This window comes from Hyperolius riggenbachi, chromosome 2 (assembly GCF_040937935.1).
Source record: "Hyperolius riggenbachi isolate aHypRig1 chromosome 2, aHypRig1.pri, whole genome shotgun sequence".
NCBI classification, from domain to species: domain Eukaryota; kingdom Metazoa; phylum Chordata; class Amphibia; order Anura; family Hyperoliidae; genus Hyperolius; species Hyperolius riggenbachi.
In genome coordinates, this window is record NC_090647.1 from 267,826,423 (window position 1) to 267,842,434 (window position 16,012).

At 39.4% G+C, this 16,012-nt stretch overlaps 1 protein-coding gene and 13 non-coding genes across 21 annotated transcripts in view; all 14 read right to left on the reverse strand.

The window, feature by feature from the left end:
- The window catches only part of TEX14 (testis expressed 14, intercellular bridge forming factor), a 477,154-nt gene that overhangs the window by 265,376 nt on the left and 195,766 nt on the right, over positions 1-16,012 (reverse strand). The gene's annotated exons all lie outside the window — the stretch shown is intronic.
- Positions 592-807, reverse strand: LOC137554892 (small nucleolar RNA U3). The gene has a single exon (XR_011027607.1). It is a non-coding gene; the product is annotated as a small nucleolar RNA U3 (small nucleolar RNA).
- Positions 1,860-2,074, reverse strand: LOC137554944 (small nucleolar RNA U3). Its single transcript, XR_011027657.1, has one exon. It is a non-coding gene; the product is annotated as a small nucleolar RNA U3 (small nucleolar RNA).
- LOC137555016 (small nucleolar RNA U3) lies at positions 2,948-3,163 on the reverse strand. The gene has a single exon (XR_011027725.1). It is a non-coding gene; the product is annotated as a small nucleolar RNA U3 (small nucleolar RNA).
- LOC137554893 (small nucleolar RNA U3) lies at positions 4,208-4,423 on the reverse strand. The gene has a single exon (XR_011027608.1). It is a non-coding gene; the product is annotated as a small nucleolar RNA U3 (small nucleolar RNA).
- LOC137554916 (small nucleolar RNA U3) lies at positions 5,476-5,690 on the reverse strand. Its single transcript, XR_011027630.1, has one exon. It is a non-coding gene; the product is annotated as a small nucleolar RNA U3 (small nucleolar RNA).
- LOC137555009 (small nucleolar RNA U3) lies at positions 6,564-6,779 on the reverse strand. The gene has a single exon (XR_011027718.1). It is a non-coding gene; the product is annotated as a small nucleolar RNA U3 (small nucleolar RNA).
- LOC137554947 (small nucleolar RNA U3) lies at positions 8,180-8,395 on the reverse strand. Its single transcript, XR_011027660.1, has one exon. It is a non-coding gene; the product is annotated as a small nucleolar RNA U3 (small nucleolar RNA).
- LOC137554937 (small nucleolar RNA U3) lies at positions 9,448-9,663 on the reverse strand. The gene has a single exon (XR_011027650.1). It is a non-coding gene; the product is annotated as a small nucleolar RNA U3 (small nucleolar RNA).
- LOC137555005 (small nucleolar RNA U3) lies at positions 10,716-10,931 on the reverse strand. The gene has a single exon (XR_011027714.1). It is a non-coding gene; the product is annotated as a small nucleolar RNA U3 (small nucleolar RNA).
- LOC137554931 (small nucleolar RNA U3) lies at positions 11,805-12,020 on the reverse strand. Its single transcript, XR_011027644.1, has one exon. It is a non-coding gene; the product is annotated as a small nucleolar RNA U3 (small nucleolar RNA).
- LOC137554842 (small nucleolar RNA U3) lies at positions 13,072-13,287 on the reverse strand. Its single transcript, XR_011027558.1, has one exon. It is a non-coding gene; the product is annotated as a small nucleolar RNA U3 (small nucleolar RNA).
- LOC137554934 (small nucleolar RNA U3) lies at positions 14,340-14,555 on the reverse strand. The gene has a single exon (XR_011027647.1). It is a non-coding gene; the product is annotated as a small nucleolar RNA U3 (small nucleolar RNA).
- On the reverse strand, positions 15,608-15,823 carry LOC137554867 (small nucleolar RNA U3). The gene has a single exon (XR_011027583.1). It is a non-coding gene; the product is annotated as a small nucleolar RNA U3 (small nucleolar RNA).

Here is a 16,012-nt window from a genome sequence, read left to right on the forward strand (position 1 = left end):
GTAGCAGTGCATAAAAGTAACTACTAAAATCTGCAAGAAGAGCTCTCCAGGAGAAGCAGGAGGGTTCGGAACCCGAAGGTTTGGGGATCAGCAGCAGGCTAAACCACATTTTTTGCCTGTGCCTCAGTGGTTTGTCCGTTTGGAGGTAATGCAAAAACAAATTCAGGTGTACGGTCAACCCTCTAAAATGATTTCAGTTGGATGGAAGCTGAACAGGCACCAAAGATGGACAGATGGCCCAAACGGTGATTACTTACTAGGGTTAGGAGCTTAGTAAAAGGGATGGGTAGATTTAGCTTGTGAAACAGGATTGCAAAGCTAAAGGTAGGAATCGCAAATGGGGTTTAAGAAGAGTCAGTGTTTGAGATTAGCTGTCAATCAGATTTCAAAACAAAGCTGATAAAACATGGTACAACCAACGCTTCCATAAAATGATTTTACAAATATTTCAAAAGCAACCAATTGCCAGTTCCTGACAATTTTCACAATTCAAACCTACACAGCAAACACCAGAATCTGACAATAACATGTATGCAGAAGCCCAACACTTCAATGCACAAGTCTATCAATTATTTTGTGAAGTTAAATACAATCACTCAGTTTGTGTTTTCTCCCACCAATCATCACATAAGTGAAGACAGGAACAGTCATCATCAGCAAACAGTTACTACCAAAGTAGAACTGAACACTCAATTCATGCTCAGGAGAAACCACTTTTGCTCTTCATCGTGATTGGTGAGTTTGGACACCTTCGAGCACATTCCAACAGTGAAAAACTATAGAAATGATCCCTGAAAGTATAGTCCTAAATCTCAATTCTGACAACTCAACATCAGGAATTATCAAGCTCCTTTTCATATTAGAGTGATATTCAATACACTATGGTACTTAACAATAAAGTGTTAGGAACATCATATTCAAGCAACATGTCATTTTTTTGAAAGTTGCTACTTGAGTTTCTACATTGCAGCAAAAATCAATATAAACGCATGGTGGTACTCTGAGAGACATTTAACAGCATACAATACTCCGCTACAAATTTGCATAGGTGACATCCACTGACCAGCCAGAAAATATCCCACCTCCAGCAGGCGTTATGTAGCTTGGGATCTCTGTTTACCAGTTCACTACACTTATCCCCAGTGAAGACAGATAAGACCAGCTCATCCCATCTCATTTTCTTTTAAAATTCATTGCCCTATGGCTTGCCAACTAGACGAGAAGCCTAATTATTGAGCATCTTACCTCTCTCCTAATACCTGGAAAACGTAGCAGTGCATAAAAGTAACTACTAAAATCTGCAAGAAGAGCTCTCCAGGAGAAGCGGGAGGGTTCGGAACCCGAAGGTTTGGGGATCAGCAGCAGGCTAAACCACATTTTTTGCCTGTGCCTCAGTGGTTTGTCCGTTTGGAGGTAATGCAAAAACAAATTCAGGTGTACGGTCAACCCTCTAAAATGATTTCAGTTGGATGGAAGCTGAACAGGCACCAAAGATGGACAGATGGCCCAAACGGTGATTACTTACTAGGGTTAGGAGCTTAGTAAAAGGGATGGGTAGATTTAGCTTGTGAAACAGGATTGCAAAGCTAAAGGTAGGAATCGCAAATGGGGTTTAAGAAGAGTCAGTGTTTGAGATTAGCTGTCAATCAGATTTCAAAACAAATCTGATAAAAAATGGTACAATCAACACTTCCATAAAATGATCTTACGAATTTTTCAAAAGAAACCAATTGCTAGTTCCTGACAATTTTCACAATTCAAACCTACACAGCAAACACCAGAATCTGACAATAACATGTATGCAGAAGCCCAACACTTCAATGCACAAATCTATAAATTATTTTGTAAAGTTAAATACAATCACTCAGTTTGTGTATCTCCCGCCAATCATCACATAAGTGAAGACAGGAACAATCATCAACAGCAAACAGTTACTACCAAAGTAGAACTGAACACTCAATTCATGCTCAGGAGAAACCACTTTAGCTCTTCATCGTGATTGGTGAGTTTGGACACCTTCGAGCACATTCCAACAATCAAAAACTATAGAAATGATCCCTGAAAGTATAGTCCTAAATCTCAATTCAGACAACTCAACATCAGGAATTATCAAGCTCCTTTTCATATTAACGTGATATTCAATACACTATGGTACTTAACAATAAAGTGTTAGGAACATCATATTCAAGCAACATGTCATTTTTTTGAAAGTTGCTACTTGAGTTTCTACATTGCAGCAAAAATCAATATAAACGCATGGTGGTACTCTGAGAGACATTTAACAGCATACAATACTCCGCTACAAATTTGCATAGGTGACATCCACTGACCAGCCAGAAAATATCCCACCTCCAGCAGGTGTTATGTAGCTCGGGATCTCTGTTTACCAGTTCACTACACTTATCCCCAGTGAAGACAGATAAGACCAGCTCATCCCATCTCATTTTCTTTTAAAATGTATTGCCCTATGGCTTACCAACTAGACGAGAAGCCTAATTATTGAGCATCTTACCTCTCTCCTAATACCTGGAAAACGTAGCAGTGCATAAAAGTAACTACTAAAATCTGCAAGAAGAGCTCTCCAGGAGAAGCGGGAGGGTTCGGAACCCGAAGGTTTGGGGATCAGCAGCAGGCTAAACCACATTTTTTAGCTTGTGAAACAGGATTGCAAAGCTAAAGGTAGGAATCGCAAATGGGGTTTAAGAAGAGTCAGTGTTTGAGATTAGCTGTTAATTTAGATTTCAAAACAAATCTGATAAAAAATGGTACAATCAACGCTTCCATAAAATGATTTTACGAATTTTTCAAAAGCAACCAATTGCTAGTTCCTGACAATTTTCACAATTCAAACCTACACAGCAAACACCAGAATCTGACAATAACATGTATGCAGAAGCCCAACACTTCAATGCACAAATCTAAAAATTATTTTGTAAAGTTAAATACAATCACTCAGTTTGTGTTTTCTCCCGCCAATAATCACATAAGTGAAGACAGGAACAGTCATGAACAGCAAACAGTTACTACCAAAGTAGAACTGAACACTCAATTCATGCTCAGGAGAAACCACTTTAGCTCTTCATCGTGATTGGTGAGTTTGGACACCTTCGAGCACATTCCAACAGTCAAAATCTATAGAAATGATTCAAGAAAGTATAGTCCTAAATCTCAATTCAGACAACTCAACATCAGGAATTATCAAGCTCCTTTTCATATTAAAGTGATATTCAATACACTATGGTACTTAACAATAAAGTGTTAGGAACATCATATTCAAGCAACATGTCATTTTTTTGAAAGTTGCTACTTGAGTTTCTACATTGCAGCAAAAATCAATATAAACGCATGGTGGTACTCTGAGAGACATTTAACAGCATACAATACTCCGCTACAAATTTGCATAGGTGACATCCACTGACCAGCCAGAAAATATCCCACCTCCAGCAGGCGCTCGGGATCTCTGTTTACCAGTTCACTACACTTATCCCCAGTGAAGACAGATAAGACCAGCTCATCCCATCTCATTTTCTTTTAAAATTCATTGCCCTATGGCTTGCCAACTAGACGAGAAGCCTAATTATTGAGCATCTTACCTCTCTCCTAATACCTGGAAAACGTAGCAGTGCATAAAAGTAACTACTAAAATCTGCAAGAAGAGCTCTCCAGGAGAAGCAGGAGGGTTCGGAACCCGAAGGTTTGGGGATCAGCAGCAGGCTAAACCACATTTTTTGCCTGTGCCTCAGTGGTTTGTCCGTTTGGAGGTAATGCAAAAACAAATTCAGGTGTACGGTCAACCCTCTAAAATGATTTCAGTTGGATGGAAGCTGAACAGGCACCAAAGATGGACAGATGGCCCAAACGGTGATTACTTACTAGGGTTAGGAGCTTAGTAAAAGGGATGGGTAGATTTAGCTTGTGAAACAGGATTGCAAAGCTAAAGGTAGGAATCGCAAATGGGGTTTAAGAAGAGTCAGTGTTTGAGATTAGCTGTCAATCAGATTTCAAAACAAAGCTGATAAAACATGGTACAACCAACGCTTCCATAAAATGATTTTACAAATATTTCAAAAGCAACCAATTGCCAGTTCCTGACAATTTTCACAATTCAAACCTACACAGCAAACACCAGAATCTGACAATAACATGTATGCAGAAGCCCAACACTTCAATGCACAAGTCTATCAATTATTTTGTGAAGTTAAATACAATCACTCAGTTTGTGTTTTCTCCCACCAATCATCACATAAGTGAAGACAGGAACAGTCATCATCAGCAAACAGTTACTACCAAAGTAGAACTGAACACTCAATTCATGCTCAGGAGAAACCACTTTTGCTCTTCATCGTGATTGGTGAGTTTGGACACCTTCGAGCACATTCCAACAGTGAAAAACTATAGAAATGATCCCTGAAAGTATAGTCCTAAATCTCAATTCTGACAACTCAACATCAGGAATTATCAAGCTCCTTTTCATATTAGAGTGATATTCAATACACTATGGTACTTAACAATAAAGTGTTAGGAACATCATATTCAAGCAACATGTCATTTTTTTGAAAGTTGCTACTTGAGTTTCTACATTGCAGCAAAAATCAATATAAACGCATGGTGGTACTCTGAGAGACATTTAACAGCATACAATACTCCGCTACAAATTTGCATAGGTGACATCCACTGACCAGCCAGAAAATATCCCACCTCCAGCAGGCGTTATGTAGCTTGGGATCTCTGTTTACCAGTTCACTACACTTATCCCCAGTGAAGACAGATAAGACCAGCTCATCCCATCTCATTTTCTTTTAAAATTCATTGCCCTATGGCTTGCCAACTAGACGAGAAGCCTAATTATTGAGCATCTTACCTCTCTCCTAATACCTGGAAAACGTAGCAGTGCATAAAAGTAACTACTAAAATCTGCAAGAAGAGCTCTCCAGGAGAAGCGGGAGGGTTCGGAACCCGAAGGTTTGGGGATCAGCAGCAGGCTAAACCACATTTTTTGCCTGTGCCTCAGTGGTTTGTCCGTTTGGAGGTAATGCAAAAACAAATTCAGGTGTACGGTCAACCCTCTAAAATGATTTCAGTTGGATGGAAGCTGAACAGGCACCAAAGATGGACAGATGGCCCAAACGGTGATTACTTACTAGGGTTAGGAGCTTAGTAAAAGGGATGGGTAGATTTAGCTTGTGAAACAGGATTGCAAAGCTAAAGGTAGGAATCGCAAATGGGGTTTAAGAAGAGTCAGTGTTTGAGATTAGCTGTCAATCAGATTTCAAAACAAATCTGATAAAAAATGGTACAATCAACACTTCCATAAAATGATCTTACGAATTTTTCAAAAGAAACCAATTGCTAGTTCCTGACAATTTTCACAATTCAAACCTACACAGCAAACACCAGAATCTGACAATAACATGTATGCAGAAGCCCAACACTTCAATGCACAAATCTATAAATTATTTTGTAAAGTTAAATACAATCACTCAGTTTGTGTATCTCCCGCCAATCATCACATAAGTGAAGACAGGAACAATCATCAACAGCAAACAGTTACTACCAAAGTAGAACTGAACACTCAATTCATGCTCAGGAGAAACCACTTTAGCTCTTCATCGTGATTGGTGAGTTTGGACACCTTCGAGCACATTCCAACAGTCAAAAACTATAGAAATGATCCCTGAAAGTATAGTCCTAAATCTCAATTCAGACAACTCAACATCAGGAATTATCAAGCTCCTTTTCATATTAACGTGATATTCAATACACTATGGTACTTAACAATAAAGTGTTAGGAACATCATATTCAAGCAACATGTCATTTTTTTGAAAGTTGCTACTTGAGTTTCTACATTGCAGCAAAAATCAATATAAACGCATGGTGGTACTCTGAGAGACATTTAACAGCATACAATACTCCGCTACAAATTTGCATAGGTGACATCCACTGACCAGCCAGAAAATATCCCACCTCCAGCAGGTGTTATGTAGCTCGGGATCTCTGTTTACCAGTTCACTACACTTATCCCCAGTGAAGACAGATAAGACCAGCTCATCCCATCTCATTTTCTTTTAAAATGTATTGCCCTATGGCTTACCAACTAGACGAGAAGCCTAATTATTGAGCATCTTACCTCTCTCCTAATACCTGGAAAACGTAGCAGTGCATAAAAGTAACTACTAAAATCTGCAAGAAGAGCTCTCCAGGAGAAGCGGGAGGGTTCGGAACCCGAAGGTTTGGGGATCAGCAGCAGGCTAAACCACATTTTTTAGCTTGTGAAACAGGATTGCAAAGCTAAAGGTAGGAATCGCAAATGGGGTTTAAGAAGAGTCAGTGTTTGAGATTAGCTGTTAATTTAGATTTCAAAACAAATCTGATAAAAAATGGTACAATCAACGCTTCCATAAAATGATTTTACGAATTTTTCAAAAGCAACCAATTGCTAGTTCCTGACAATTTTCACAATTCAAACCTACACAGCAAACACCAGAATCTGACAATAACATGTATGCAGAAGCCCAACACTTCAATGCACAAATCTAAAAATTATTTTGTAAAGTTAAATACAATCACTCAGTTTGTGTTTTCTCCCGCCAATAATCACATAAGTGAAGACAGGAACAGTCATGAACAGCAAACAGTGACTACCAAAGTAGAACTGAACACTCAATTCATGCTCAGGAAAATCCACTTTAGCTCTTCATCGTGATTGGTGAGTTTGGACACTTTCGAGCACATTCCAACAGTCAAAAACTATAGAAATGATCCTTGAGAGTATAGTCCTTAATCTCAATTCTGACAACTCAACATCAGGAATTTTCAAGCTCCTTTTCATATTAGAGTGATATTCAATACACTGTGGTACTTAACAATAAAGTGTTAGGAACATCATATTCAAGCAACATGTCATTTTTTTGAAAGTTGCTACTTGAGTTTCTACATTGCAGCAAAAATCAATATAAACGCATGGTGGTACTCTGAGAGACATTTAACAGCATACAATACTCCGCTACAAATTTGCATAGGTGACATCCACTGACCAGCCAGAAAATATCCCACCTCCAGCAGGTGTTATGTAGCTCGGGATCTCTGTTTACCAGTTCACTACACTTATCCCCAGTGAAGACAGATAAGACCAGCTCATCCCATCTCATTTTCTTTTAAAATGTATTGCCCTATGGCTTACCAACTAGACGAGAAGCCTAATTATTGAGCATCTTACCTCTCTCCTAATACCTGGAAAACGTAGCAGTGCATAAAAATAACTACTAAAATCTGCAAGAAGAGCTCTCCAGGAGAAGCGGGAGGGTTCGGAACCCGAAGGTTTGGGGATCAGCAGCAGGCTAAACCACATTTTTTAGCTTGTGAAACAGGATTGCAAAGCTAAAGGTAGGAATCGCAAATGGGGTTTAACCTCCTGAGCGGTCTGGATGAGCTCAGCTCGTCCATCACCGCCGGAGGCTGCCGCTCAGGCCCTGCTGGGCCGATTTTTATCAAATAAAGTGCAGCACACGCAGCCGGCACTTTGCCAGCCGCGTGTGCTGCCTGATCGCCGCCGCTCTGCGGCGATTCGCCGCGAGCAGCGGTGAAAGAGGGCCCCCCTAGCCGCCTGAGCCCTGCGCAGCCGGAACAAAAAGTTCCGGCCAGCGCTAAGGGCTGGATCGGAGGCGGCTGACGTCAGGACGTCGGCTGACGTCGATGACGTCACTCCGCTCGTCGCTATGGCGACGATATAAGCAAAACAAGGAAGGCCGCTCATTGCGGCCTTCCTTGTTTATTCTGGGCGCCAGAGGCGATCGGAAGATCGCCTCCGGAGCGCCCTCTAGTGGGCTTTCATGCAGCCAACTTTCAGTTGGCTGCATGAAATAGTTTTTTTTTTATTTAAAAAAAACCCTCCCGCAGCCACCCTGGCGATTTAATCAGAACGCAAGGGTGGTTAAGAAGAGTCAGTGTTTGAGATTAGCTGTTAATTTGGATTTCAAAACAAATCTGATAAAAAATGGTACAATCAACGCTTCCATAAAATGATTTTACGAATTTTTCAAAAGCAACCAATTGCTAGTTCCTGACAATTTTCACAATTCAAACCTACACAGCAAACACCAGAATCTGACAATAACATGTATGCAGAAGCCCAACACTTGAATGCACAAATCTATCAATTATTTTGTGAAGTTAAATACAATCACTCAGTTTGTGTTTTCTCCCACCAATAATCACATAAGTGAAGACAGGAACAGTCATCAACAGCAAACAGTTACTACCAAAGTAGAACTGAACACTCAATTCATGCTCAGGAGAATCCACTTTAGCTCTTCATCGTGATTGGTGAGTTTGGACACTTTCGAGCACATGCCAACAGTCAAAAACTTTAGAAATGATCCCTGAAAGTATAGTCCTTAATCTCAATTCTGACAACTCAACATCAGGAATTATCAAGCTCCTTTTCATATTAGAGTGATATTCAATACACTGTGGTACTTAACAATAAAGTGTTAGAAACATCATATTCAAGCAACATGTCATTTTTTTGAAAGTTGCTACTTGAGTTTCTACATTGCAGCAAAAATCAATATAAATGCATGGTGGTACTCTGAGAGACATTTAACAGCATACAATACTCCGCTACAAATTTGCATAGGTGACATCCACTGACCAGCCAGAAAATATCCCACCTCCAGCAGGTGTTATGTAGCTCGGGATCTCTGTTTACCAGTTCACTACACTTATCCCCAGTGAAGACAGATAAGACCAGCTCATCCCATCTCATTTTCTTTTAAAATGTATTGCCCTATGGCTTACCAACTAGACGAGAAGCCTAATTATTGAGCATCTTACCTCTCTCCTAATACCTGGAAAACGTAGCAGTGCATAAAAATAACTACTAAAATCTGCAAGAAGAGCTCTCCAGGAGAAGCGGGAGGGTTCGGAACCCGAAGGTTTGGGGATCAGCAGCAGGCTAAACCACATTTTTTGCCTGTGCCTCAGTGGTTTGTCCGTTTGGAGGTAATGCAAAAACAAATTCAGGTATACGGTCAACCCTCTAAAATGATTTTAGTTGGATGGAAGCTGAACAGGCACCAAAGATGGACAGATGGCCCAAACGGTGATTACTTACTAGGGTTAGGAGCTTAGTAAAAGGGATGGGTAGATTTAGCTTGTGAAACAGGATTGCAAAGCTAAAGGTAGGAATCGCAAATGGGGTTTAAGAAGAATCAGTGTTTGAGATTAGCTGTCAATCAGATTTCAAAACAAAGCTGATAAAAAATGGTACAATCAACGCTTCCATAAAATGATTTTATGAATTTTTCAAAAGCATCCAATTGCTAGTTCCTGACAATTTTCACAATTCAAACCTACACAGCAAACACCAGAATCTGACAATAACATGTATGCAGAAGCCCAACACTTCAATGCACAAATCTAAAAATTATTTTGTAAAGTTAAATACAATCACTCAGTTTGAGTTTTCTCCCGCTAATCATCACATAAGTGAAGACAGGAACAGTCATCAACAGCAAACAGTTCCTACCAAAGTAGAACTGAACACTCAATTCATGCTCAGGAGAAACCACTCTAGCTCTTCATCGTGATTGGTGAGTTTGGACACCTTCGAGCACATTCCAACAGTCAAAAACTATAGAATTGATCCCTGAAAGTAAAGTCCTAAATCTCAATTCTGACAACTCAACATCAGGAATTATCAAGCTCCTTTTCATATTAAAGTGATATTCAATACACTATGGTACTTAACAATAAAGTGTTAGGAACATCATATTCAAGCAACATGTCATTTTTTTGAAAGTTGCTACTTGAGTTTCTACATTGCAGCAAAAATCAATATAAACGCATGGTGGTACTCTGAGAGACATTTAACAGCATACAATACTCCGCTACAAATTTGCATAGGTGACATCCACTGACCAGCCAGAAAATATCCCACCTCCAGCAGGCGTTATGTAGCTCGGGATCTCTGTTTACCAGTTCACTACACTTATCCCCAGTGAAGACAGATAAGACCAGCTCAACCCATCTCATTTTCTTTTAAAATTCATTGCCCTATGGCTTACCAACTAGACGAGAAGCCTAATTATTGAGCATATTACCTCTCTCCTAATACCTGGAAAACGTAGCAGTGCATAAAAGTAACTACTAAAATCTGCAAGAAGAGCTCTCCAGGAGAAGCGGGAGGGTTCGGAACCCGAAGGTTTGGGGATCAGCAGCAGGCTAAACCACATTTTTTGCCTGTGCCTCAGTGGTTTGTCCGTTTGGAGGTAATGCAAAAACAAATTCAGGTGTACGGTCAACCCTCTAAAATGATTTCAGTTGGATGGAAGCTGAACAGGCACCAAAGATGGACAGATGGCCCAAACGGTGATTACTTACTAGGGTTAGGAGCTTAGTAAAAGGGATGGGTAGATTTAGCTTGTGAAACAGGATTGCAAAGCTAAAGGTAGGAATCGCAAATGGGGTTTAAGAAGAGTCAGTGTTTGAGATTAGCTGTCAATCAGATTTCAAAACAAAGCTGATAAAAAATGGTACAATCAACGCTTCCATAAAATGATTTTACAAATATTTCAAAAGCAACCAATTGCTAGTTCCTTACAATTTTCACAATTCAAACCTACACAGCAAACACCAGAATCTGACAATAACATGTATGCAGAAGCCCAACACTTCAATGCACAAATCTATCAATTATTTTGTGAAGTTAAATACAATCACTCAGTTTGTGTTTTCTCCCGCCAATCATCACATAAGTGAAGACAGGAACAGTCATCAACAGCAAACAGTTACTACCAAAGTAGAACTGAACACTCAATTCATGCTCAGGAGAATCCACTTTAGCTCTTCATCGTGATTGGTGAGTTTGGACACTTTCTAGCACATTCCAACAGTCAAAAACTATACAAATGACCCTAGAAAATATAATCCTAAATCTCAACTCAGACAACTCAACATCAGGAATTATCAAGCTCCTTTTCATATTAGAGTGATATTCAATACACTATGGTACTTAACAATAAAGTGTTAGGAACATCATATTCAAGCAACATGTCATTTTTTTGAAAGTTGCTACTTGAGTTTCTACATTGCAGCAAAAATCAATATAAACGCATGGTGGTACTCTGAGAGACATTTAACAGCATACAATACTCCGCTACAAATTTGCATAGGTGACATCCACTGACCAGCCAGAAAATATCCCACCTCCAGCAGGCGTTATGTAGCTCGGGATCTCTGTTTACCAGTTCACTACACTTATCCCCAGTGAAGACAGATAAGACCAGCTCATCCCATCTCATTTTCTTTTAAAATTCATTGCCCTATGGCTTGCCAACTAGACGAGAAGCCTAATTATTGAGCATCTTACCTCTCTCCTAATACCTGGAAAACGTAGCAGTGCATAAAAGTAACTACTAAAATCTGCAAGAAGAGCTCTCCAGGAGAAGCGGGAGGGTTCGGAACCCGAAGGTTTGGGGATCAGCAGCAGGCTAAACCACATTTTTTAGCTTGTGAAACAGGATTGCAAAGCTAAAGGTAGGAATCGCAAATGGGGTTTAAGAAGAGTCAGTGTTTGAGATTAGCTGTTAATTTAGATTTCAAAACAAATCTGATAAAAAATGGTACAATCAACGCTTCTATAAAATGATTTTACGAATTTTTCAAAAGCAACCAAATGCTAGTTCCTGACAATTTTCACAATTCAAACCTACACAGCAAACACCAGAATCTGACAATAACATGTATGCAGAAGCCCAACATTTCAATGCACAAATCTAAAAATTATTTTGTAAAGTTAAATACAATCACTCAGTTTGTGTTTTCTCCCACCAACCATCACATAAGTGAAGACAGGAACAGTCATCAACAGCAAACAGTTACTACCAAAGTAGAACTGAACACTCAATTCATGCTCAGGAGAAACCACTTTAGCTCTTCATCGTGATTGGTGAGTTTGGACACCTTCGAGCACATTCCAACAGTCAAAAACTATTGAAATGATCCCTGAAAGTATAGTCCTAAATCTCAATTCTGACAACTCAACATCAGGAATTATCAAGCTCCTTTTCATATTAAAGTGATATTCAATACACTATGGTACTTAACAATAAAGTGTTAGGAACATCATATTCAAGCAACATGTCATTTTTTTGAAAGTTGCTACTTGAGTTTCTACATTGCAGCAAAAATCAATATAAACGCATGGTGGTACTCTGAGAGACATTTAACAGCATACAATACTCCGCTACAAATTTGCATAGGTGACATCCACTGACCAGCCAGAAAATATCCCACCTCCAGCAGGCGTTATGTAGCTCGGGATCTCTGTTTACCAGTTCACTACACTTATCCCCAGTGAAGACAGATAAGACCAGCTCATCCCATCTCATTTTCTTTTAAAATTCATTGCCCTATGGCTTGCCAACTAGACGAGAAGCCTAATTATTGAGCATCTTACCTCTCTCCTAATACCTGGAAAACGTAGCAGTGCATAAAAGTAACTACTAAAATCTGCAAGAAGAGCTCTCCAGGAGAAGCGGGAGGGTTCGGAACCCGAAGGTTTGGGGATCAGCAGCAGGCTAAACCACATTTTTTGCCTGTGCCTCAGTGGTTTGTCCGTTTGGAGGTAATGCAAAAACAAATTCAGGTATACAGTCAACCCTCTAAAATGATTTCAGTTGGATGGAAGCTGAACAGGCACCAAAGATGGACAGATGGCCCAAACGGTGATTACTTACTAGGGTTAGGAGCTTAGTAAAAGGGATGGGTAGATTTAGATTGTGAAACAGGATTGCAAAGCTAAAGGTAGGAATCGCAAATGGGGTTTAAGAAGAGTCAGGTTTGAGATTAGCTGTCAATCAGATTTCAAAACAAAGCTGATAAAAAATGGTACAATCAACGCTTCCATAAAATGATTTTACGAATTTTTCAAAAGCAACCAATTGCTAGTTCCTGACAATTTTCACAATTCAAATCTACACAGCAAACACCAGAATCTGACAATAACATGTATGCAGAAGCCCAACACTTCAATGCACAAATCTAAAAATTATTTTGTAAAGTTAAATACAATCACTCAGTTTGTGTTTTCTCCCGCCAATCATCACATAAGTGAAGACAGGAACAGTCATCAACAGCAAACAGTTACTACCAAAGTAGAACTGAACACTCAATTCATGCTCAGGAGAAACCACTTTAGCTCTTCATCGTGATTGGTGAGTTTGAACACCTTCAAGCACATTCCAACAGTCAAAAACTATAGAAATGATCCCTGAAAGTATAGTCCTAAATCTCAATTCTGACAACTCAACATCAGGAATTATCAAGCTCCTTTTCATATTAGAGTGATATTCAATACACTATGGTACTTAACAATAAAGTGTTAGGAACATCATATTCAAGCAACATGTCATTTTTTTGAAAGTTGCTACTTGAGTTTCTACATTGCAGCAAAAATCAATATAAATGCATGGTGGTACTCTGAGAGACATTTAACAGCATACAATACTCCGCTACAAATTTGCATAGGTGACATCCACTGACCAGCCAGAAAATATCCCACCTCCAGCAGGTGTTACGTAGCTCGGGATCTCTGTTTACCAGTTCACTACACTTATCCCCAGTGAAGACAGATAAGACCAGCTCATCCCATCTCATTTTCTTTTAAAATGCATTGCCCTATGGCTTACCAACTAGACGAGAAGCCTAATTATTGAGCATCTTACCTCTCTCCTAATACCTGGAAAACGTAGCAGTGCATAAAAGTAACTACTAAAATCTGCAAGAAGAGCTCTCCAGGAGAAGCGGGAGGGTTCGGAACCCGAAGGTTTGGGGATCAGCAGCAGGCTAAACCACATTTTTTGCCTGTGCCTCAGTGGTTTGTCCGTTTGGAGGTAATGCAAAAACAAATTCAGGTATACGGTCAACCCTCTAAAATGATTTCAGTTGGATGGAAGCTGAACAGGCACCAAAGATGGACAGATGGCCCAAACGTTGATTACTTACTAGGGTTAGGAGCTTAGTAAAAGGGATGGGTAGATTTAGCTTGTGAAACAGGATTGCAAAGCTAAAGGTAGGAATCGCAAATGGGGTTTAAGAAGAGTCAGTGTTTGAGATTAGCTGTCAATCAGATTTCAAAACAAAGTTGATAAAAAATGGTACAATCAACGCTTCCATAAAATGATTTTATGAATTTTTCAAAAGCAACCAATTGCTAGTTCCTGACAATTTTCACAATTCAAACCTACACAGCAAACACCAGAATCTGACAATAACATGTATGTAGAAGCCCAACACTTCAATGCACAAATCTAAAAATAATTTTGTAAAGTTAAATACAATCACTCAGTTTGTGTTTTCTCTCGCTAATCATCACATAAGTGAAGACAGGAACAGTCATCAACAGCAAACAGTTCCTACCAAAGTAGAACTGAACACTCAACTCATGCTCAGGAGAAACCACTTTAGCTCTTCATCGTGATTGGTGAGTTTGGACACCTTCGAGCACATTCCAACAGTCAAAAACTATAGAAATGATCCCTGAAAGTAAAGTCCTAAATCTCAATTCTGACAACTCAACATCAGGAATTATCAAGCTCCTTTTCATATTAAAGTGATATTCAAAACACTATGGTACTTAACAATAAAGTGTTAGGAACATCATATTCAAGCAACATGTCATTTTTTTGAAAGTTGCTACTTGAGTTTCTACATTGCAGCAAAAATCAATATAAACGCATGGTGGTACTCTGAGAGACATTTAACAGCATACAATACTCCGCTACAAATTTGCATAGGTGACATCCACTGACCAGCCAGAAAATATCCCACCTCCAGCAGGCGTTATGTAGCTCGGGATCTCTGTTTACCAGTTCACTACACTTATCCCCAGTGAAGACAGATAAGACCAGCTCAACCCATCTCATTTTCTTTTAAAATTCATTGCCCTATGGCTTGCCAACTAGACGAGAAGCCTAATTATTGAGCATATTACCTCTCTCCTAATACCTGGAAAACGTAGCAGTGCATAAAAGTAACTACTAAAATCTGCAAGAAGAGCTCTCCAGGAGAAGCGGGAGGGTTCGGAACCCGAAGGTTTGGGGATCAGCAGCAGGCTAAACCACATTTTTTGCCTGTGCCTCAGTGGTTTGTCCGTTTGGAGGTAATGCAAAAACAAATTCAGGTGTACGGTCAACCCTCTAAAATGATTTCAGTTGGATGGAAGCTGAACAGGCACCAAAGATGGACAGATGGCCCAAACGGTGATTACTTACTAGGGTTAGGAGCTTAGTAAAAGGGATGGGTAGATTTAGCTTGTGAAACAGGATTGCAAAGCTAAAGGTAGGAATCGCAAATGGGGTTTAAGAAGAGTCAGTGTTTGAGATTAGCTGTCAATCAGATTTCAAAACAAAGCTGATAAAAAATGGTACAATCAACGCTTCCATAAAATGATTTTACAAATATTTCAAAAGCAACCAATTGCTAGTTCCTGACAATTTTCACAATTCAAACCTACACAGCAAACACCAGAATCTGACAATAACATGTATGCAGAAGCCCAACACTTCAATGCACAAATCTAAAAATTATTTTGTGAAGTTAAATACAATCACTCAGTTTGTGTTTTCTCCCGCCAATCATCACATAAGTGAAGACAGGAACAGTCATCAACAGCAAACAGTTACTACCAAAGTAGAACTGAACACTCAATTCATGCTCAGGAGAATCCACTTTAGCTCTTCATCGTGATTGGTGAGTATGGACACTTTCGAGCACATTCCAACAGTCAAAAACTATAGAAATGATCCCTGAAAGTATAGTCCTTAATCTCAATTCTGACAACTCAACATCAGGAATTATCAAGCTCCTTTTCATATTAGAGTGATATTCAATACACTATGGTACTTAACAATAAAGTGTTAGGAACATCATACTCAAGCAACATGTCATTTTTTTGAAAGTTGCTACTTGAGTTTCTACATTGCAGCAAAAATCAATATAAACGCATGGTGG